The 24,492-nt window shown below is 42.8% G+C and overlaps 1 protein-coding gene and 1 pseudogene across 1 annotated transcript in view; one reads left to right on the top strand and one right to left on the bottom strand.

Annotated features, from left to right (window-relative positions):
• Positions 1-1,806: 1,806 nt before the first annotated feature.
• Positions 1,807-2,106, bottom strand: LOC120096907 (small integral membrane protein 14-like; annotated as a pseudogene).
• Positions 2,107-12,973: 10,867 nt separating this feature from the next.
• The window catches only part of LOC148000679 (disks large homolog 5-like), a 58,580-nt gene continuing 47,061 nt past the window's right edge, over positions 12,974-24,492 (top strand). Inside the window, exon 1 of the mRNA XM_087586914.1 lies at positions 12,974-13,040. The gene's annotated coding sequence lies outside the window, so the exon portion shown is untranslated. The remainder of the gene's footprint in view (positions 13,041-24,492) is intronic.

The raw sequence follows: 24,492 nt of genomic DNA, 5'->3' as shown, positions 1-24,492 counted from the left end.
TTGTTTACATAGATAGTTCCATGCTAAATACAAACAAAAAGATCTTCGATTACAAAATACAAAACTCAAAATGAACATGTCATTGCAGATGTGTGTCCCTTCTGAGCGCATAGGTTAAGATCAAACTTTATCATGCCAAGAGAACACTCATGAGAAAATTACTGGAGACACCAGGCAGATTAGAATAGAAGTAATGGTTCTGGAGAGGTGGTTCCACAGTTAATACTGGCTACTGTTCCAGAGGTCGGAGTTCAATTCCCAGTAACCACACAGTGGCTCACAACCATCTATAGTGAGATCTGGCGCCCTCTTCTGGCCTGCAAGCATGCATGCAGGCAGAATGCGGTATATGTCATAAATCTTAAACAAACTAAAATAAAAGTAAATAGGTTTGGAAAGCTCTGTGTGTTTTATGTAAAAAGTGCAACTACATCTACTGCTATCCTGCATAGATATCCAGTGGCCTGCGGTGTCCTTCTATTTCTGATCGTTTACTCACCACTTCAATATCTGAGACCAGTGTCACTTATGATATACTTCATCTAAGTTATAATGCACCATTGTCACTCAAGCCTGGAAATATTAACCCTTTGAAGGAATGTATAAAGAGTTTTAGTCAGTATGTTGTCACAGGATCTGTCAGGGGTTGGAGAGATGGTTCAGAGATTAAGAGTACCAACTGCTCTCCCAGAGATCCTGAGTTCAAATCTCAACAACCACATGGCTACCTACAGCCATCTGCAATGGGACCTGACGCCCTCTTCTGGTGTGTTTGAAGATAGCTACAATATACTCACACAAGTAAAAAGTATGAAAAAAAAAAAAAGGAAAAACGGGACCTCTCAGTATAATCTGGCAGAACTAAACATCATGGACTTGCTGGGTGAAACAGGGTGGCCTTGATCCTACAGGAATCTACCTACTTCTTTATCCCAAGTACTGAAATTGGCACTTTGAGTCACTATGCCCAGTTGTGAAGAGTCCTTTCATGGTCGTGCTGAGCAACTTTGCTTATCATTTCCCAACAGCCACTTCTTTCTATGTAAATGAGACCATTTCTGTAGTGTCTGGTTTCAGGTGAATTCTGATTGGCTGTGTGATTCTGACATTTTTGTGGCTCCAGTTGACTAAAGAGGAACCCATCCATGGTTTTCTAGGTCTCTGAGTGTTTTACCTCTTTTAAAAATATTAATCAATCATGTTTATTTAAAGTATTACCATCAGAAATTTTTAATGGTAATTAAAAAAAATCAGTAAACAACCAAATCGATTTTCCTATTCTAGCCATATAAGCCAGCTGGACTTTGTAAGGAAAATGATCTAAAGTATCAGTGCCAAGGACTACAGAAAACTGCCACCCATAGGTAAACTGCCACAGTAAAGTGACTACGGCATGGCTCTGTCACTCATACCAGACAACCAGAATATACCTTATGAAAAGAATTAAAATCTATCCAAACCACTTAAAATACTTAAATGCAGAAACCTTAATTTTCCTTCAGTTGGGCCAGAAACCACCACAGACGCTATGGTCAGGGTTCCAGGGAGAACGAGTGGAAAGTTTAAGCTTAGGCCAACCAACACAGCCCTCGATTTTTCAAAGAAATCATTTACTGGGGTATACTGTAAACAAGGACTGTGGCAACACAGGAAACAAAGGCAGTTGGCAAGTGAAACTTCTAGAAGCTCATGAAAACAATACCATCCACACTGCAGACGGAAAAGGAGAGACAGGTAATGCCATGTTCTCTTCAGTCGTTCGGTCGTGCAGGGCATCAAACAATCGCTGTTTCCCACACCAGGATGTTAGCCCACAGGAGGGGCTGGCGGGACCTGTCCACTGTGAGGACTGGAGGGCTTTCCAGGAAGGCTGAAGCCTCTCAGGTTAGGAGGCCTCAGTAGAAAGAGGAGCACAGTGATCACCATCCAGGCCATCAAGATCACAGTGATGCTGATGCCACTGTCGCCTGAGGGCCCTGGCAATTCCCGAAGGCATTCTGTGTTGGTGCAATAGGACTGGGACTGCCGGAGCAGATTGATGAATTTTCTCATAGCGCGTTCATGAGAGCAAATACATTCACAGGGATCAAATCCCCCTTCAACCATGGTTGGTTACCAGCTTGTTTTTACTCAACTCTTTAAAGCCACCCATACAAGTGGTGGTGGGGACGGTGGTGGCCTGGAGTGTTCTGGATGCCCCTGTCGCTGCCACTGCTGCTGCTGGCTGCCACCCTCCTCCCCTCCAGATTAGATAGACCATGTCACTATTAGCCACTAGACCCAGATCTGTGTTTTGCCTTTTGTATGGGTGGATGCATCACGAGGTTGTCAAGTGTGGGCAGAATCTGGGAGACAGCTTTGCCTATCGAGGTTGGTGTTAGTCTTTGTATGGTTACCAGGGACCAATTCCAGATCCTCTGGAAGAACAATAAGTGATTTCAACTGCTGTGATATCTTCCCTGCCCCTTCCTCCATACCTTGATCTTTCTTTTTCTCCCCCCCCCACCCCCGGAGCTGGGGACCGAACCCAGGGCTTTGCGGTTGCCAGGCAACCGCTCTTCCACTGAGCTAAATCCCCAGCCCCATACTTTGATCTTTCTGTAGTCTCTCTGACTCCATCTGCCATAATGAACACTTCATCTCATAAAGCACGGTGGACAATAGCTACTGTGAAAAATACCATAAGTTGACAGAGCCTCCATTTTCACATAAATATATAAACACATAAATACACATACCTACCTAAAGAAACACAGAGACACACATAAACACACGCACAGAACACACAAAGACACACACAGCCCAAGTCATCATATTCTTTAGTAATTCTGTCCAGAGCAGAGCAGTTATAGATAGAAGAAAGTACAATTCCCAGCAATTTCAACTGAATATCATGTAATGCATATTTATGAAATACATATTTCACAGTATTTTAGGATTAGAGTACATTATACTATCTATCCTTTATTTTCAAAAGTATCGAAAGTTAGGAAGAGAATTCCAGCCTAGTATCAGACTTGTGTCCATCAGAGTCAGAACAGGTTGCTGTTTGAAACTTTCTTTTATTACAACTGTTTCCTAATGTCACATAGGAAAACCGGCTTCAGCCAGAAATGCCTTTAGCTACCACATGCATCTGAATCTCACCCTGGGAAAACCATGAGAAGCCATGAGAGAATGTGTGTGGCTCTTTGATGTCCAGCTTTCCTGTAGGTCTCTTCTGGCTTGCACGGACACCACTCCTTGATTCCTCCCTCTAAATGGCCGTGCAACCTTCTTGCCTTGCTCTGCTGCTGGTCACTGACAATTTGAGGAAGGTAAAAATTGCCTAGTGTGTTAGTGAAGCAGGCCTTTGAATGTCGCTCTGAGGGGTTTTGGGGAGAGAATCGACATAAAACTCACTCTGAATGGTGGTAACACCATAACTCACAGGCCAGGTGCCTGCACTAAATGGCACAGAGAGGAAGCTAAGAGCTAGAATTTCCCTATTTCTGCTCCCTGCTCCATCCACATGGAAAGAGTCTCATTCACATCCTGCCAGCCAGTCCACTTCTACCAACTGCACCTCTCACGGCTACACTCACCCCTTCTAGGATGGAGTCTGTGCTTCCCGACTCTGAGCCAATGGAACCCTCCTTTCTTAAAATGCTTCTGTGACAGAATGGGAAACAGGACCAGTGCAGTCACTGCTTCGTTCTGCCCTTTGCAGTCTCCTCCCGCCTGGTTCCCTCACAGCCTTTCCAGTCCAATGTGTCTCCAAGAAAACAGGCTAAAGATTTCACCTTAATTCTCCTTTGACTTGTCTCCGGTAAGAGCCTTTTGCTACATCAGCCCAGGTAGACAAGTGAAAGAGGAAAAAGAGAAGAGAAGACAGTAGATGGTCTAGGCAAGGGATAACTGAAGTTCTCCTTGTAACACAAGCTACTTCCCAAGATATTACCACTAATCCAGTTTCTGTGTCAATATGGCCCCCAAAATCTAATCACCTATCATTAGAGCACATTTGCTGACACACTTTTATTGCAGTTCAATTTCTATTGCATGCCTTTTGAAAACACATCTAGGGGCTGGGGATTTGGCTCAGTGGTAGAGCGCTTGCCTAGGAAGCGCAAGGCCCTGGGTTCGGTCCCCAGCTCCGAAAAAAAGAAAAGTAAAAAAAAAAAAAAAAGAAAGAAAAGAAAGAAAACACATCTAAAAGTGGGGTGGGCTTTTCCAGCTAGATTCATGACCTTTTCTCTCCCACTCAGCACCCATACTCAAATCACCTGCGGACATCTCGTTTCCTAAACACAGGTGTGGCTGTCTCTTTTACTTTTCCCCATGGGATAGTTTAGTTAGAATGATCTTACCGCACCAGCCCATCAATGACTGGCTTTCTAGCTTTAATGACTTAGGAAAATTTCTGTTTGTTGATAATGGAAATCGCCCACTGTATAAAGTCATTTGCTCCTGCTCTCAGAGGAAAAGAAAGAGAGAAAAGGTCTGCCTGCTGGGCATACTCAAGGTAGGTCAAGGCCTGTTGGCAGATTTTTCAGCCTGAGGTATGGAACCATAAGAGAAGGTGTACTTGAGGCTTAAATTTCTATTGACCTTGGTGGAAAAAAACGGAGAAGTTTGGGGAACGGGAACGAATGCATTGTTTATTTTAACAATTTGTTTCTGTTAGCTTGTGGTTATGCTTCCCACAGTACTACAGTAAAACAGGGCTTTGAGAAATATGCTTGTTGTTGCCTTGTACCCACCAGCATTCCTTTCATAACTGTGTCTTTCCTCTTCTTTTGGCCTTTCATATTCTGATCCTCATCTGCCCCTCAGAGGACCTTTCCACTTCCTACCACTCAGTCCACCAAAGTAGGGCCATGCCGTTTCAGGAAACTGGAATTTCTGAAAAGCCCATTGAATCTGGAAAGCAATATACCCCAGGATATGTCCTGTAGGTCAGAGTAAGATGTTGCAAAAAGAGGAAAACTGACTGACCTCCCACTTTGTGCTTTCAAAAAGAACAAATACTTCAAAAACTTAGTTTCTCCCTCCTCCCCATTACAGAATCTGATTTCAGCCCTGCACACTGTGCTCTCCTGGATCCATGGATGCTAAGCTGCAGGTTCTGGAGATGCCAACCCCTCAATGTCTGCTCAACTCAGTCCATTCATTCTCAGTTCCTGGAGTGATTGCGTCCACCGACCCATACGCCCATCGCCAATCGAGAGTATTCCACGCAGCAGATCGAGTTCCAGCAAGCAGAAGGAATCTTCACTCACAGAACACATTGCGGACCTTACCTGACACGCTGGACAGAACTAAGAGGTTAGTGAGAAACAAGTGTGTGTGAATACCATCCTATGTCGCCATCTTCTGGGCACATACAGAATTACATCCTATTACCTTACTTGGGAGTCCGAGGCTTCCTTCTACCCTCTCAAGTTCAAGTCACAGATGCAGATATTCACAGCCAACCACTGGACTAAGCCTGGGGACCACAATGAAAGAGTTAGGGGAAAGCCTGAAGGAGATGAAGGGTTTGGAACTCAATATGAAGAACAACAATATCAATTAACTGGAGCCTTCAGAGCTCCTCGGGACTAAACTACCAACTAAAGAGGATACATGGTCCTGGCCATGGCTCCTGATACATAAAGTGTAGAGCATGTGTAGCAACAACTGGCTCATCTGACATCTATGGGAAGGGAGACAACTGGCCCTGTAGAAACTTGATGTCCCAGAGAAGGGGGATGCTAGAGGGGTGAAGTGGAAGTGGATGGGTAGATGGAGGAGTGCCCTCTTAGAAACAAAGAGGACTGGGAGGGTATGGGGGTTCAAAGTGGAGAGATCAATGATGGGGATGACATTTGAAATGTAAACAAATAAAATGACTAGTGTATAATAGATGGTAACAGACGTCTCCATAAGGACTAGATATTCATTATCTGTAGCAGGTTCATTGAAAGTCAAACTCCATAATTGTTGTGACTTACTTATTATTGAAATTTCACATAGATGAACCCAAGCAACATTTTAACTTTTCTCCTTGAACCTATAATAAATCATTAGTTACCTTTATAAAACAATTTAAAAAGCAATTAGGGTTTCTACTCTCTTAGGCTTCGATACAGTGCCTCATTTTAGCTGTCCCTCTCTATGTTCCCTCCATTGCTGCCTCGCCCTGTCTCTTCACATTTCACATTCCTATCCCTGTCAGTGTCCCTCAGCCATCCATGAGTGAACTTGTACTTCCCTAAATGAGGACAGTCTGGCCCACGTCCCTAGACCCTCACACTAAACTGATCATACAGTCACACAGATTGAAGAATCAACAGCTAACATCCACATTTAAGTGAATATGTATCCCATTTGTCTTTTTCAGCCTGGATTACCGCATCCAGAATGACTTTTACTAGATCCATTCATTGTCCTGCATAGTGCATGCTTCCTTTTTGCCTTTTGTAATTGTTAAGCAGCAATGCAGTCTGTAAATGCACCACGTTTTCTTTATGCATTCATCCGTTAAGGGACAACTTAAATATTTCCAAATTCTAAGTATTACAAACGAGCTTCACTGAACATGGTTGAGCAAAGGTCTGTATTCTACGATGAACCAACATCTGGACATGAGACCTGGAGTTGTATCTTAAGGAACAACAATTTTCACCTTCCTGAAGAACCATCATACTGATCTCCGAAGTTGCTGTAGAAGTTTGCCTTTCCACCAGGAGAATATAAATGTTCCCCTTGCTCCATAACCCAGTCAGCTTGAGTTGTCACACGTGTTATTAACCTTAGTCATACTGACAAGTGTGAAAAGTGATTCAGAGTAATTTTGATTTGCATTTGTGTGATGTACAAGGATGACGAATATTTCTTATGAATTTCTCAGTCATTTGAGTTTCTTCTCTTATGAATGTTATGCTTAGATATGTAGCACATTTTAATTATTTTTCTTGATAGTGTTTTAGTTTTTCAAATATACTTTTATATTAGCCTGTTGGGCCCTACCTTGGGGTGTTTCCCTTCCCCCTCACCGAGCCTTTCAGTCTGCTATGGCAAGAAGTTGTTTACACCCTTGGCAGCTGCTCTCAGTCTCTGATTTGGGGCCAGGACCTTCCATGGCACCCATTCCCCTTACTGAGCCTTTCAGATTATTGTTGTTAAGAAGTTGTTTACGCCCCTGTATTGGGGTCGGGACTTGCCACGATGCAGATTTTTCCTGTTTTCCTATTTTCCTGGTTGGGAATTTTCACCTACTTTATTGTTTTTCCATGGCTTTTGCCTGTGGTATATAAGGAGATCTCAGTAAAGCGCGGACAGCCTTCTTTTAACACGAATGACCCGAGTGTGTGTTTCTTCTTAACTCTTACAGGCCTATGCCTGGTTCTGTGTTGTGACGACAGAGGTCCCACTGAGATCGGGAAAGAGGGGACAACGTGACTAGATCGTACCAGGAAGCCGGAAGGTGAAGAAGGAGGAGCGAATGGGGGAAAGTGGGCCAGGAAAGGCCTCAGAAAGCAGGTTTCAGAAGGACCACTAGAATTGAAAGCACGTGCAAAGAAAAATAAAGATTTGGGGTAGTGGTGAGTAAACCTTGTAAAAAGGGACAAGGTAACAATGGTAAAATGTTTCTGTGTATGTGTTCTTTTAGAGTTATGCTAAAATCTAGAGAAGCAAAGTCAATTCTCACAGATGATTTTAGTCTTTGGACCCTGATTAGGGACAGTTTACACCCTAGACAAGAGAGAAAGTGGTTTGAGAAAAACATTCCTCCCAGACTCTCCACAGATGCTTTGGAAAAAGAAGGAAAATGAGATTAAGCTTTTTAAGAGCTCTCCTAGGGACATCCTGCCTCCTTGCTGGCTGCTATTGGAGAAGTGTTTATTTCTGGTTCTGGGTCCTTTAGGATATCTGGGTCCCTTTGGTGGGACACCATATAGCTCCTTCCCTCTATGTCTATTGTCTGTCCTTGGTGCACTAAGCTGTCCATGTATGTCAATTTATGTCTGGGTTTTGCTTCTTGTTGCTTGAATATTTTGTTTCATGTTTAATAGAAAAAAATGGTGAAAACTTTAAATGCTGGTTGATTCCCCCCTTGATTTAGTTTTAAGTCCTTTCAAGAAAGGAACAAATAAATAAAAACAGTTTCAATTGACCTTTGGAGCCCTGCATCCTAGATAACTGGTTGTGTCTGGTGTTAACTGTCATGTGTGTCTCTGACTGGATCCGGCCTCAATGGAGGAATGTAGCTAGGAACCAAGGTCTGTCCACTGGGGAAGCTCCAAAGGGGGCTGGCTAAATGTCTACACTAGCTGCCCTTAAAGGTGCCAGCAGCTTCAAAGCTTCTATGGTAAGGGAGCTGATGTCTGATTCTCTTAGAGAAATCTGTGACTGTGATTATTGGAATCAACAGGTAACAAGGTGCTTCTTTTAAAATGACAGCTAAAAAAGTAAGAATGGTGTTTGATCTAAATACTAAAGATATGTGCACTCACTTCATTTTTTTTTGGTTTTAAATGTATAATACGCTTTACATGTCTTGGCTACAGGTGACTGGCTTTTATGTTATTTTGTAAGGTTGAAAATTTGTAACATTGGTCATAGAAAGTTGGCTTTAAAAAGGAGTCATTCTAGACAACATGTGGCATGAGCCAACCCAGGGGAACAGGTCTAGATTGGGATAATATTTTAATATAACTCTTATCATGGAAACCGGACTTATAAAAGAATTTAAGGCAATGTCTCTTTGGTGAGGTATTAGAGCCTGCACCATCGTTCCTTCATATGCAAAGCTTGGCCGTCATACTTTATAGCACGAGGAATGGACTTGGTGTTTTGGAGAGACAGGATTTTGGAGGATAGATAGTTTGGTGGAGGGTGCGCTTTGCTTTCCAAAGTTATGGCTGTGCTCTGGGGTTAGGAGGGAAACTTGAAGATTGTGGCTAATGATTGCCAGTGTTACATTGACTACAGTTTACAGTCTGATCCCAGACAGACTCAGGATTCTAACTCACACATATTTGTGCTTAAGAAAAAGTCAAACAGGTGGAGACTGTGACAAGGGTTGATGAGGCTATGGAACTTATAAGAGCATTATAGCCCGGTTGCTTACTCCAACTACTATTTCAAGAAATACATATAGAATTATTATAGGTTTAAGAGATTGTTTTTATGCTGTTTCTTGCACTCTTGGGTTGTTGTGAAATATTTCACTTCTTGTGTTTCCTTGGGTTTTGTTTGACTTGACCATATATTTGTATGCTTTTTCACAGAAAAATGTGTTCATTTTTATTTATTTTGGTGAATTGTTCTTGGCTGACTTTTGTCTGTGGTTCCTCTGAATGCAGTTCCCTCGGTAGCCAGAGGAGGGAACCAGACACCGAGTTATAAATGATGGTTAAGCACCCTGTAGGTCCTCTGAGTGAAGACAGCAGGTTGCCCAGGTGTGCACCATGATGTGCTACAGCTTCTCTGCTTCCTCCTGCTCTTCCTTGGCCAGCAGCACTTATGCATTCTGCCCCTCCATGGCTCTCGGTTGGGTCTCAGTTCCCTCACTTTTGGGGATTTTAACTTTAAGAATGGACATAAAGTTTACAATTTGATGTTTGCCCTATACCTGAGAACCTATGTTGCCAGGAAAAGGGAGTTTCCATTGCACAAAATGGGATGGTAAGACAGAGATTTCAGGAAAGAACATGGGTGGATATATTGAAACCAGGACCCCTCTCAAGGCACAGTCCATGAAACAATGTACTCCAACTTGCATATATTTAAAGGTGTAGGAAAAAAATATTGGCCTCTAGGGAACAGTAAAACTGTGGAAATTGGACTATATGTCACATGCATGGACCCTGGGTTTATACATTTCAGGAAGAAGAATATCCATCATCCATGGTCTTTAGATCTTTGGCTGTTAACAAAGATGTTCTATCCATTTCAAGGCCTGATACAACTCTCCCTGTCCTCAGCAACTGAGTTGTAATGAAGGAGTGAGAACTCTGAAGCTCTGGAAGGAGAGTGAGCGAATGGGTGTTCCTGGCTCAAAAGTGAGTCTCTGGAAAAGCCACTGCAGAAACTGGTCAGTCTGGGTGGAGGTAGTTAGCAAGTAAGCTATGGCATTTCCCAGTGACATCACTGGTTGTGTCTTCCCTGGAAATTCTCTTGTATCCAGGAGACACTAGAATGTTCTAAAATTTGCCTCCCTATCCCCTCCTGTGGATATTTTTGTTCCCCCTTTAAAGAAGGAGTGAAGCCTCCTTCTTTAAAAGGGGAAAAAGAATACCCTTGGCAGGGAAGAGAGAGGCAAAGATTAAAACAGAGACTGAAGGAACACCCATTCAGAGCCTGCCCCACATGTGGCCCATATATATATACAGCCACCCAATTAGACAAGATGGATGAAGCAAAGAAGTGCAGACCGACAGGAGCCAGATGTAGATCGCTCCTGAGAGACACAGCCAGAATATAGCAAATACAGAGGCGAATGCCAGCAGCAAACCACTGAACTGAGAATAGGACCCACGTTGAAGGAATCAGAGAAAGAACTGGAAGAGCTTGAAGGGGCTCGAGACCCCATATGTACAACAATGTCAAGCAACCAGAGCTTCCAGGGACTAAGCCACTACCTAAAGAGTATACATGGACTGACCCTGGACTCTGACCTCATAGGTAGCAATGAATATCCTAGTAAGAGCACCAGTGGAAGGGGAAGCCCTGGGTCCTGCTAAGACTGAACCCCCAGTGAACTAGACTGTTGGGGTGAGGGCGGCAATGGGGGGAGGGTTGGGAGGGGAACACCCATAAGGAAGGGGAGGGGGGAGGGGGATGTTTGCCCGGAAACTGGGAAAGGGAATAACACTCGAAATGTATATAAGAAATACTCAAGTTAATAAAAAAAAAAGGAGTGAAGCATCCACATTTTCGTTATCCTTCTTGAGTTTTATGTGGTTTGTGCCTTAGATCTTGTGTATTTCGAGTATAACCAAGAGGTGAAGATGCAAAAGAATCAAATGGATAGCTTGACGCCAGAGGTTGGTGGTGAACACCAGAGGGAAAGATCATTCTTCCAGAGACAATTGGCAGATTTCTGGTAACTCAGCTTTACCAGACTACTTGTCTTGGGTCCACAGAACTCTCTGAGTTGCCAACACCAAGGTATGTTCTACCTAATACACTGGACAGTGTAGAAGGAGATGTCAAAGCCAGATGTCACATTTGCACCTATGTAAATAAAAAACAGAGATCATTTACCCAGAGAAGATTGCATACAGGTAGCCAATGCTCTGATAAATTATGGGATCCTGAGTTTACTGACACATGGTCTCCTAGAGTAAGACAAAAGTGCCTGCTTTTTTTTATTGATTCCTTTTCTGGGTGAGTAGAAGCTCACTACATCAGACTGAAACTGATCATAGAGCAACTAGAAAGCTCTGCTAGGAACTTTCCCCCAATTTTGCCACTCACTAGGAATGCTGTCATATAATAGCCCAGCTCTCACTGCCAAAGCCTGTGAATAACAGTCAAAGATGTATGCATAGTTTGGAGTCTTTGTTGTGCAGAATTCTGGGCAGGTGGAAATAATGAACAAGACATTAAAGGAAACACTATGGAAACTCTCATTAGAGTCCGGTAAGGGTGGAAAGGCACTTTCCTTACTTTGGGCTTGCTGTACTCCATACAAGGAGGGATTGAACCATAGAATATTATGTTTAGAATATACCCCCCATTGCTTCTGACTCTTAGAGATCAGCAGTTGGCAGAATTCTTCAGCTATTTTATTCTTGAAATCCTATTCGTCCAGTTCTCCGTAAAGTCTATTACTTTCACTATTGGAGAGACCCAGTGAACCTCTAAATCTACCAACAATATCCCCTAATTTGGACCTAGTGGTAGCGAACCTGCATGAGCCAATTGGGCATCGAAAAGGACAAAGCAATTTGCAATGAACTTACGTGGCGATGTTTTACACTCTTACAGTTATGAGGTTAGGTGGAATTTTAACATGGATTCCTCACAACTAGGTCAAGAACGTAGAAGCCACAGATGACAAGGCCAAATAGACTCCCTCCAGAACTTCTGGACCTATTAAAGTTGAGCTTTCACCTGACCTCAAGCCCTTCCACTCCCTGCCCAACCTCCTGGATCTTATGTTTGGCATGAATACAGGATCATGGTCCAAACTCTAACACCGTCAGGCCTGGCCCTGGGACCTCAGGAAGGTGGACACTAGAGAAGTGACGTCTAATGGAACTGCAGAGGACCAATCTCCGTCCATGTTGTCCTTTGCTCACTGATATCTGGTTATTTTTTGGAGAAAGGATTTGGAAGTTTATCATCTGAAGTAGGTGCACAACACTTAAAGTTTTATATTCACTGTGTAACTGGATTAACTATGTTACCAAGATCATTGCAACAGAGTCTCTGCAAAACAGAGACTTTGTGAGTAGACATCCATGAATATATATAAAGAAAGCCCCCTTTGAAGGAATGCACAATAAGAAAATGAAATCCAATATCCAATAAATTAAAGGTCTGGAGGGAAATACTGACTTTTGGGAAACAGGAAAACCTAGGAAATTGGAATGTATGTCACAGGACTGGATCTGGGAATAAAATTATTATGCAGAAGAATGTCTTCCACCCCATGTCCCGTGATGTTTTCTCCCCATGCCAAGCCCCTGACGCAATCTGCCCTTTCAGAGCATGAAACTACTAATGGAGCAAAGAGAAATCTCTAGCTTTAGAGGGAGGAGATATGGAAAGGGTTCCATTGTGTCACTGGAGAGCCTCCTGGAGATGGCACCTCAGAATCTGGTCACCATAAGGAAAGCTGGTTAGCAGGAGGCCCTGGTAGTTCCCAGTGACGTCGTCAGCAGACCCTTCCCTGAACAATCTCTTGTATCCAGGAGAGCCCTAGCATCTTCTATGATGCCACAAGTGTTGTGGTGGCACCAACTGCTTGTGGGATATTTCTTCAGTGCCTCCAGATTTCACTAATCAACCTGTTGTCCAGGCTAAGCAGGCCGTTTGGGAGAAAGAGCAAAGAGCATGAATCGGTGAGAGTTGGGGAGAAGGAAGCTGGCCTTCTGTCTTGTTGTAAAAAAGGAAGAAATAAATGGTCCTTGGGAAAGCTCAGTGAGCTCTGGGCTAAGGGTGAGAAGGTTCCTTGAGGAGATGGCCTTGAGCTGAGCCTTCTGGAAACCCAGAGCCGGGAGCCTATAAGAAGCAGCTGGACTTCCCTGCTTGATATGGTTCCTGGAAGTCAGAGACTTTACATCATTATTTTCTCTGTTTCAGTGCCAGTTGTTGGGAAGGGCACCACTGTTTTCCTGAGAGATTAGGGCTTTTACTCCTTTTACTTAGAAGACAAAGGTCCTTAGGAAGAAGGGAGAGACTAGTGTGGTATCCTCAGGGCTGACTGTTTCCCCTTTGGATTGGTTCAGTTTGTGTCTGACACTAATATCTGGGAGAGAGAAGAACTTCTAGATGAGACCTCATCATCTCAGGCTTTCCACTAGAGTTATTCTGACTACCATTCCCTGATAGTGGTCCCCTTAGATTTCTGAGTCAACACGTGTGAGTGTCATGCAGTTTTCTAGTGCAGTGAAGAACTGTTAGTCAGTGAACCAGAACCGGGACTGGCTCCTTCCTGACTTCTCTGGGTGTCCTGAGCAGTAAGTAGGGGAACTAAACGACCATGTTCTACCAATACAAGGCATCTATTACTACAGTCCTGGGATCTAGAGAGATCTATCCATGATTCTGGGCATCTCCATAGCAACTGGGTGCTGATGGAGTTTTCATCCTGGCTTCTATACCTCAGACTAGGGTGTTCTGAAGCCAAGTTCCATCCTGTGCAGCTGTGAATATGCCTGAGGAGGCTGTCTCCTTGGTTTTCTGAAACATTGCTAAGGGAGCCAGAGGAAATCAGCACCTGCTGCTCAACAGAGCTCTGGGAATGTTGACATTCTCAGCTTCAGCTACATATTAAACTGGGTCAAAAGATCACCTATCAGGTCCATTCTTAAATATCCTACAGGGTGCTAGGGGTGGACTGTAATGAAGTAGTATGCAGGAGAGGTGCTGGCCCTCAGCTGCTACATATCAGTGTGTGTGGGAAACACCTGAACTCTTCTATTACAGATCAGAGAGATGAGCTGCAATCTCATTCAATAGACTGTGTATATTCCTGGGGTTTGGCTTTGACCATGCAGGTCTGTTGTCTCATACTTCATTGTTCATGTGGCCAAGTTGTGGGAAAGCACCACTCACAATTGTTTCCTATCCTCCGTCCTCGGGTCTTAGATTTTAGCACAACACTTCACATCTTACCTTCTAGATCCACTGTCCTAACTTTATTTCAACATGCACATCTCTATTATCCTTGCACCGTGTGTGTGTGTGTGTGTGTGTGTGTGTGTGTGTGTGTGTGTGTGTGTGTGTGTGGTTAGTTGGCATACAACTTTAGGGAAACCTTGCCACTGAAATCCTCTAGGAGTCTATGTAAGTAATCTGTAAACTGTGGAGGGGCAAAATCCAAATGCTCTCCCGCAACCTGGCCTTCTAGAAAGAGTAGCGTAAACTGCAATAAAAGGATACACTTGAAAGTAAAACTTGGACGAAATGCCCTGGCTTATCTACATTATCACTGTGAACTGTGACATTGCTCTCTTGGCTTCTGTGGCCAGACATGAGGGCTCTGAAGGTGTGCTGCCTCCTGTGGAACTGTGAATGAGCTTGTGTCACACGAAGCATGTGAATGGAGTGAGAAGACAGTAGGAGGACATTGTGACATTGCCCTCCCAATGGAGACATGGAAATGTTGACAATCACAGTGGGTGAGTCTCAAGCTGCACTTTGAGACCCAGCCAGGCTACGTTTCACCTGTCAGCTCACTTCCTGCACATCCACCACAGGCCAAGGGCAGGCTCAGATGAAGCTCTGTTGAAGACAGGTGCTGTCCCTTGTGAGCTGTGTCTCAGGGTATGCGGAAGACCATTCAGCCTCCTGTGATGTGAGAGATCAGAGTAGTAAGAGGCAGGCAAAGGGGACAGTTCTGTGTTAGTTCTTCTTGGCTACCATAACTACATCTTCCAGGTTAGGGATTTGCTCATGGAAGTCTGGTGTCTCACATGTGTAAAGGCCAAGCTGTCTGAAGTCTCAATAACACAACTGGCTCCAGGCTGCTTTCTCAGTCACTGGGATTTTCACGCAGTCCTTCGTACCTTGTCTTCTAGAACCACACATTCTTTTCTGCCTTCATATGGACAAGGCATATTTTCTCACTCTCTCTTACTAGAGACCAGTAGGAACACATATATTGGACAGCCATGCTTATTGTCTAAACTGCTGGCGTCCATGTACGGCATTAGTGGGTACAGCATCATATCTCAGCATCTCTTACTGTAAGGGTTGGAGCAGAACTCCCACATCTCATCCTCCGTGACGATGTAGATTAGACCCATCAGATTAAATAAAGAATTGAAAAACTCTCCTGGGGGTGAGGTGGTAAGGAAATCATGTTGCCGTCCCATAAATGCACTGCTATGAGCAAGCTTCAGACAGTCTGGGGGGATGCAGCCTGCAGCAGAGACCACAGGCCTTTGGTGGAGAATGATTCAGTTCAAAACTGGGGAGGGATAAGGATGGTTGATATTGTTCCAGTATATCTCATTGCCTATAAAAAGAGTTTCTTCCAGATCAATGAATGGTTCTTGTAAAGCAGCTCCTGGACTGGACTACTGAGACCAACCATGAGCCCACCAGACTGGTGCCTTCCAACCAACAGACAAAAGTATCCACTCTGCGAATGATACATAGATATCTACAAAGAATACCAGGATGGATACAGAGTTTCTTCAGTTCCATGAATGAGGGATTCAGCAGGTGAGATGGCAGCAGATAAAGGTGATTGTTGCCAACTCCCTACACCTGAGCTCCTTCCTAGGACCTACATGATTGACGGAAAGAACAAACCTCTCACAACTTGTCCTCAGATTTTTATGTAGTTGGATTTTTCCGGTCTTGGTCCACAGAAGCAAAGACATCAGGTTTTCCAATTCCATTTGACACGGGACCAGTACCTTCAACCGAATGTTCCTTCCTGGAAAGCTGCAGCCTGTCAGCGTGGCTCAGTGGTTTGTGAACTGCAAGTTCCCATCTGGGAAGGTGGTCGTGTTCATCCAGCCCACCTGCCCCTATTGCAGAAAGACCCAAGAAATCCTCAGTCAACTGCCTTTCAAACCTGGTCTTATGGATTCGTGAACATCACAGCCACTAACAACATCAATGAGATTCAAGATTAATTACAACAGCTCACTGGATGGAGAACAGTTCCTCAGGTCTTCATAGGTAAAGAAAGACTGCATAGGCAGACACAGCGATCTGATCTACATGCAACAGAATGGGGAGCTGATTACCCAGCTGAAGCAGATTTGAGCTCTGCAGTTAGGAAAGGGGTGCAGGCAGAGCCCATGCCGAGAGCCATCATCCAGCCATTCCGACGGCCAGTGCCCCTGAGAGATGATGTGCATCACAGAGGATGTCACTACTTTTTGGTGATGGGGATTTTCAACAAATTGGCTTTTATTTCTTCTTTTCCTCAGTGCTAAAACCTGTTGCCGTTTGCCTTTAACCATGGGGCTGAGAAGCTTAACAGACAACACTGGCTTGATTTTCCACTCTTCATGTGCTGACACGTCTCTGCCTCTAAGCCCATGTTTCCCATCCAGTTGATCTAAATCCCCATTGAATCTGTCTCTGGTTTCCTGCCATGCTGGTCAGCTCAAGTCATTTTGCAGACGTCCACTTCCTGAATGGTTATTAAATCAATGGATATTGTGAATTTGTTTATGACCCACACTCAGGCCTTTCCCTCCCTCCTGCAAGCACCGTCCCACTTCTCCATTCACAGCTCTCAGCCAGTGTTCTCAACCTTGCCCTCCCACAACCCACAGAAGTTCACACTTGTAAGAGCACGCTGTTTGAAAAATCAGATGAAGAGCTTTAGCATACTTGGTCCTCACTGTAGCCATAATAACATAGACGACAGAGCTGATGGTTCATTCATCTCTATTCGTACAGGAGATTAAGAAAATCCCAAGAAGTTTTATGTTGATCCTAGTCAGAGTACCAGCAAAGTCAAATATGAAATGCAAAATTGCAGAGCACTCCTACCAAGAATATCTGTATAAAAACTTGTTTGCAAAACACTGTCCTAAATAATTTCCTCCATTCACACTTTGACATTTTGTTTTGATGTCTTGCTATGACACTTAAGTATCATGGAACTGTAGGTCTCTTCTCTGGTCTCCAGTGAGAAGGACACATTCCTAATAATGATGTATCTGTAGATGACTAAAAAAGAAAAAAGAAGATCAGGATTAAAGTTCTGGGTTAAAGGTGTGACTTCCTACCTCAAACATCCAGACTAGAAGTAAATTTGAATTTACATTAAATGGAAATCCCTCACAGATTTCCCCTCTACTTTTGTGGTTTGGTTAATCTCAGATGAAGACAATTCAACAACCAAGAATAACCTTTAGAATCATGTTCTCCTCCTCACTAAAATACTTGAACAAATGGCACACTAAAAGATCAAAAGGAAGGAATGGTTAGAATCAAAAGCTACATCTGGGTCAGCTCTAACTCTCTTAGTCAAGGTGACTTTGGATTCGCCCCTTAATGCCCATGGATTGCTCACATAGGACTCTGTAGTGTTGTTTCTACTTCCTCACTTTAAGCTCTAGGCAGACCAAGCTATCAAACCTGCCCAGGTCTCTTTGGATTGCACATAAAAGACACATACATTAAGATACTTTTGATGAGATGGCTCAGTGGCCAGGTTCTTCTAAGCCTCCTCCAAATAAGATGCCCTCCTTTTTACTCCCAGCTCAGCACCTCTAAGTCTGCCCTCAGCGCAGTTGCTCAGTTGCCTTTAGTCATAGCTCAGAGCCCAAATCTGCTCTCAACTTATTGTGTTATAGCCTCCTGCCTGCTACGCCAAGCCCAGTCTGGGAGGCCACCAATGGCCACTCAACCCTAGATCTCAAATGGCTGATAGCTCTTACTCCCTCTGAAGTATTAAATCCCTTCTCCTCTCCTGTGTCTCCTAGCCTGCCTGGAGGAAAACTAGAAGACCTGCCTATGCCACCCAGCTGGTTGGCCAACAGCATCTTTATTGAACTATCAAGAATCAGTGTTCACAGGAAGATTCCTGATCTAAGCATCAAAACCACACCCTACGGGACTCAACGCCTGTCTCTGGTTTAAAGTGGGAGATAGAGTAGTTAGAATTGGATAATTGAAATTCAAATAATAATGATACATATGTTACTAATTATGCCTTGATAAAAGGCTCCTAGAGAGTGGAAATGGGTAACATTTAAGGCAAAAGGGAAAAAGCCCTAATGCAGCAAACACAGTGGACCTGCCAGAAATGCTGGGGTCTTTCTGCACATCTGAATTTGGACTTGAACTTCTTCAGACAACTTCTTGATCACTCCATGCATCCTGAGAAGAATAGAACAAATAGAAAAACAAAACAAAACAAAATAAAATAAAAAATCACCAAATGGAAAAAAAGCAAAAGCAAAAGCAAAAAACAAAACAAAACAAAAAACAAAAAACTTAAAACAGGAGGACTGAGGGAAGATTGCTTGAAGTCTTCATTGTTAACTACAACTACAAGCTACCAATGGCTTTCAATACAAAAATTATTTATTATTTTACTTGAAGCTTCTGACTGGGTCAAAGAAACAGTATTTGGAAGCAGCACCACCAGGAAACTGGAACAAATAATACTATAGAGCTCACACTGATTATTACCGTGGTGACTGAGGGGACAGCAGAGAATACTGGTGTTAGACAATGGGTCTTTTGGTGTTCTAGATGCTTGCAATATCTATGACTCTGAAATGAGTTAGAGCCATCCTGAAATCATGACTAAATGGACTCTTCCATTTCTTTGGAGCACAAGATCTGTCATCCAATTGACTGACTATGATTAGTACTTGGGACCTACCCTCTGTAGTAAGGCTAAGGCTTCTGATGGAAAATCCTTCACCAAAACAGTGAATGGGCCATGGCGGTGCCAGCCAACAACCATGCCCTGAGTCCACCCTGCAGCCTCCAGAAGAGGTTTGAAGAGGTCAAAGTTACCAACATTTTATCTGTGGCTTTGACTTGTCACTTTTTATTTTAAATAAAGTTCGATTTCTGTCATAATTCCTTCTAATTTCTTCCTCACATGAAACTTCACTTGTGACCTCAAATTCTATTCATGAAGTGTTACTTTTCTCTGGAGTAGGCTAAGGTTTGTATTTTCCTTTTATACCTTGCTGTGATGGCTAAGTGTAGCTGTCTAAATGGTGCAGTCTTGAGCAATTGACGCCATCAGAATGGCTGGCAGGCTGTGTCTTTGGCATTTTCTTGATGGCAATTGATGTATGGGGACTTAGCCCACTGTGGGTGGTACCAGCCCTAGTAAGGGGAGGAGAGGTCATAGAGAAAGGTAGCTGAGCAGATGAATAATCAGAGTTCCTATCTGTTGTCAAGCTTCTGCCTTGTGTTCTTATCTCGTATTCCATTGATGATGAACTGTAATTTATGGGGTGAATAAAACCTTCACTTTCCCACATTGGCATTTTTATGTTTCCTATAACAATAGGAAACTAATTTGAACATTCGGAATTTTCTTGAGATCTGCTCTGATAATCCCTCCTCCTGAAGGTTTTTAAATCAATAAACACAGTTCCTGGACACTCTAATCTGTTGAAATATTCGCTCTGCCAACCGCATGACACTGCTTAAGTATCTATCACATTTTTTTCTCATGACAATTTTTCCTTCCTCTTTTTTTCTCTTTAAAATTATATTTCTAAACATGTTAGCTCTTTGTACTTTAAAAGTTGTCCTTTTTCCCATAGTAGAATATTTATATTCAAATTCATGCGTTTCATAAAAGTGGGTGATTTATTGTAGTAAAATTTTCTAATCACTATTTATTGTATTAATTTTATTAATTCATCAAAAACTGACCTTATTATATTATCTACTTATCCATAAAGATATAAAACTTTGATTTATTCAAGTCTTTAAGGTCTTTCAGAACATCAGCTGGAAAGTTCTTATATGTGTTCAGGATGGATCGTGGGTACTTCCTATGTCTTCTTACTAATAGTATGCTTTATAAGTGTGCTTATCCAGGGTGTTTTGTTATATATTTTAAGACTATTTTGAGTAGAATATTTCCCTGATTTCTTTCCCATGGTTTGTTTTTGGTATACAGGAAAGATAATGAGTTTTGTGTGTTATTTTGCATTCTACTACTTTAATGAATGTATTTTCAGCTTTAAGAAACTTAATTTTTTAGAGACAACTTGTCTGTTTAGCATCACCTCTAGCTAGTTCATAGTTGTCTTTGCATTAAATATTTTAATCCACATCATTTTATTTTATATTTTCAAATTATTATGAGGGGAATTTTTCCCAGATTTTCTCATGGTATGAATTGGATTGGCATAAAGGAAGGCTAAGAAATTTTGTGTGTTCACATTGTATTGTGTTTTTATGAATGTATTTATCAGTCTTAAAAGACGGTGATACATTTTTAGAGTTTTTAAAATAGAATCAGGTCATCTGTAAATGAGGACATTTTGACTTCTTCATTTTTCATTTGGGTTACCCAAGTTCACCACCCACCACTGATGCTTATTGTCATTTATTCCACTTTTCCTCTGGGTTTCTCTCTTGTCTCTTTTCATTGTTGCTACTCCCCCCGCCCCTTGTCCATCCTTCCCTGCCTCTACCTAGGTCCCTCCATCCCTCTGCCTCCCATGATTATGTTGTCCCCCCTTCTAAGTGGGTCTCAAGCATCCACAATTTGGCCTTCTGACATGTTACCCTTCATGTGATCAATGATTTGTATAGTGGGTCTTCTGAACTTTTGGGCTAACATCCATTTGTCACTAAATACATCCCATGTTATGTCCTTTTCGATCTCTGTTACTTCACTATTTTCCAGTTCCATCCCTTTGCCTACAAAGGTCCTGGTATTCATTTTTGATACCCGAGTACTGTTCCTCTGTTTGAATAGAGCACACTTTCTATATTCATTCCTCAGTTGAGTTGAGGTCTATCGTAGTTCTTTCCAGCATTTGACTAATATGAGTAAGGCTGCTATGAACATATTCAACCACACGTCCTTGTCATATGTGGATCAGGTTTGAGTATATGCGCTGAAGTGAGTGGTAAAGCTGGGTCTTCAGGTAAAGCTATTTGCAATGTTCCCTGATCCTCCACATTGATATCCAGAGTGGCTATACAGCGAGTAATCGCACCAACAATGGAGGAGTGTTCCACTTTCTCTACATCCTACCCCACTCTGCTACTGCCTCAGTTTTCTATCTTAGCCATTCTGATTGGTGTAATGAAGGATCTCAGGTTCATTTTGATTTGCCTTTTTCTGATAACTAAGGATGTCGAACGTTTCTTGATGAGTTTCTCAGGCATTGAGATACCTCAGGTGAGAATTCTTAGTTTAGCTCTCTGTCCCAGTTTAAAAGTCGGGTTCTTTGGTTGTCTGGGAGTTTACCTATTTGAGTACTTTGTATATTTGGAATTTTGGCACTCTCTCAGATGTAGGGTTGGTAAAACTCTTTTCTGAATCTGTAGCTTGCTGATTTGTCCTATTGGCAGTGTCCTTTGCTCCAAAGAAAGTTTTCAGATTGTTGAGATTTCATACATTTACTGTTGATATTAGAACCTGACTCTTTGGTATTCTGTTCTGACAACTTTCTCCTGTGCAAATGTGTTCTAGGAACTTTGCGACACTTTCCCTTCTATTAGCTTCTGCATGTTTGGTTTTATGTGGATTTCCTTGATTCACTTGGATTTGAACTGTGTAGAAAGAGATAGAAATGGATCCATTGGCACTCAACTACATGCAGACCACCAGTTAGGGTAGCATCATTTCTTAAAATGCCTTCTGTTATGTTCAAAGTCCTCAGTCATCAGGGAAATGCAAATCAAAACAACCCTGAGATTCCACATCACACCAATCAGAATGGCTAACACCAAAAACTCAGGTGTTAGCAGATGCTGGCGAGAATGCGGAGAAAGAGGAACACTCCTCCACTGTTGGTAGGATTGCAAACTGGATTACCTCTCTGGAAATCAGTCTGGAGTTTCTTCAAAAATTGAACATTGCACTGCCTGAGCACCCAGTATACCCCTCCTGGGCATATAACCAAAAGATGCTCCAACATACAATGAAGGCACATGGTCCACTAAGTTCATAGCAGCCGTAATCATAACAGCCAGAAGCTGGGAAAAACGCAGATGCCCTTCAACAGAGGAATGGATACAGAAAATGGGGCACATCTACACAGTGGAGTACTACTCAGCTATTAAGAACAATGACTTCATGGAAATTTTACGTCAATGGAAGGAACTAGAAAATATCATCCTGAGTGAGGAAACCCAATCACAAGAAAACACACATCGTATGCACTCACTGATAAGTGGACATTAGCACAAATCTCAGATTACCCAAGATGCAATCCACAGACCACATGAAGTTCAAGAAGGATGACCAAAGTGTGGAAGCTTCAGTCCTTCTCAGAAGGGGAAACAAAAATATTCACATGAGGAAGTATGGAGATGAAGTTTGGAGCAGAGACTGGAGGAAAGGCTACCCAGGGACTGCCCTAACTGGGGATCCAGTCTATATACATCCACCAGACCCAGACAATATTGGTGATGCCAAGAAGTGCGAGCTGACAGGAGCCTGATATAGCTGTCTTCTGAAAGGCACTGCCAGAGCATGACAAATACAGAGGCGGATGTTTGAAGTCAACCATTGAACTGAGAACAATGGAGGAGGCAGAGAAAGGATTGAAGGAGCTGAAAGGGTTAGCAACCCCATAACAACAATAATACCAACCAACTATAGCTCCAAGAGACTAAACCACCATTCAAATGGAACACATGGACAGACCCAGGGCTCCAGCAGCATATGTAGAAAAGGAGTGGCTTGTTGGGCTTCAATGAGAGAAGAAGCCCTTGTTCCTGCGAAGGCTCTATGCCCCAGTGTAGGAGAATGTCAGGGCAGGGTGGCAGGAAGGGTTGGGTGGGGGGGAGAACACCCTCAGAGAAACAGCGTGAGGGGGATGAGGTAGGGGGATATGGGTGTGAAACAGAGAAAGGCTATAACATTTGAATGTAACTAAGAACAAATAAAGAATAAAAAAATTTAAAAGGCATAACAAATGCAAAAGATTGGGGTGCCATTCCATACTCGTGATGTGTTTCTTCTGTGAGAGCATAGTGATTAACTCACTTCTCTATGACTGTCTTCTTATTTGAAAGTAAATAATGGGATCATCTGTGGAGTGGTTAGTAAGAATAAAAGCATTGCCTAACATGAATAGGTCCCTCCAGAGCGTGAGCTTAATATTCTAGGTATAGAGCAATTAGCTGGGGGGATTAAAAACAAAAAGCAAACAAAAAACAACATCAACGATTAAAATAAATTTTGAATGCTGGGATTAAGGCGTGTGCCAACAAACACAGGTCCTGTCACAATTCTAGCAGTCGCCAGCAGAGAGAGCTGTGAGGTAGTGTGTGCTTCTTCCTTTCCAAGATACCCCATGGCCTCAGGCCTGCATCCAGTGAGCTGGAACGTAGAGCAGCCTAGTTGAAAGTCCTGTTGTGTTGATTACCTGAGACCATATGAGTTAACTCTCTTCTTCATGCCTTTTTTTCTTATTTGAAAGTAAATAATGTGATCATGTGTGGTGTGGATGGTGAGAGTAAAATCTTTAACATGAAGAATAGGGCCATGAAGAGTGTGGGTAACATTCTAGGTACAGAGCAAATAGAGGGAATTACCAAAGAAAACAATGGGAATTCTAACAACAATTGCAAAAAAAGAAGAGAAAAAAACCCTTATGGGTGCTGGGATTAAAGGCATGTATCAACTCTGACCAGCATTGTAGGTATTTCCAATAAAATATTTAAAAAAACAAACAACCCTATTATTATTTTAGCAATTGCAGCAGAGAAGACTGAGAGATCGTGTGCTGCTGCCGCCATGCCATGATCCTGTAACAACAACTGCCTTGGTGATAGGAGCCTGTATGCAGCAGGCCCATTGGTGGGCCTGTCATCTCAAAAACAGATGCTTCAGTTGTCTAAAAGATTGGACTCCAGTATACTTCAGGCCAGGAAAGAAGCCAGCCACCATGAGTGAAAGAACAAAGGAAAAATTACATTGGAAAAATGTGTGCCTTATTTGGAAGAAATGACCCTAAACTTTTGAGGCGTCCACCATCTCCACCCCTCCTTTTTGAGTTTTGCATAGCGATGTTGTCCAACTCCAGGTGGGAGTCAGAGGCAGAGCCCTTCCCAGAAAAGACAAACGTGATTTTCACTCTTACATCTGTGAGGTTAGGAGGCGTCATAGCACAGATTGAGCGCACCTAGGATAAGAACACAGAAGCCACAGAT

Source organism: Rattus norvegicus, chromosome 15, assembly GCF_021556685.1.
Source record: "Rattus norvegicus strain SHRSP/BbbUtx chromosome 15, alternate assembly SHRSP_T2T, whole genome shotgun sequence".
NCBI lineage: Eukaryota > Metazoa > Chordata > Mammalia > Rodentia > Muridae > Rattus > Rattus norvegicus.
This window is presented reverse-complemented; position numbering and strand designations above follow the sequence as displayed.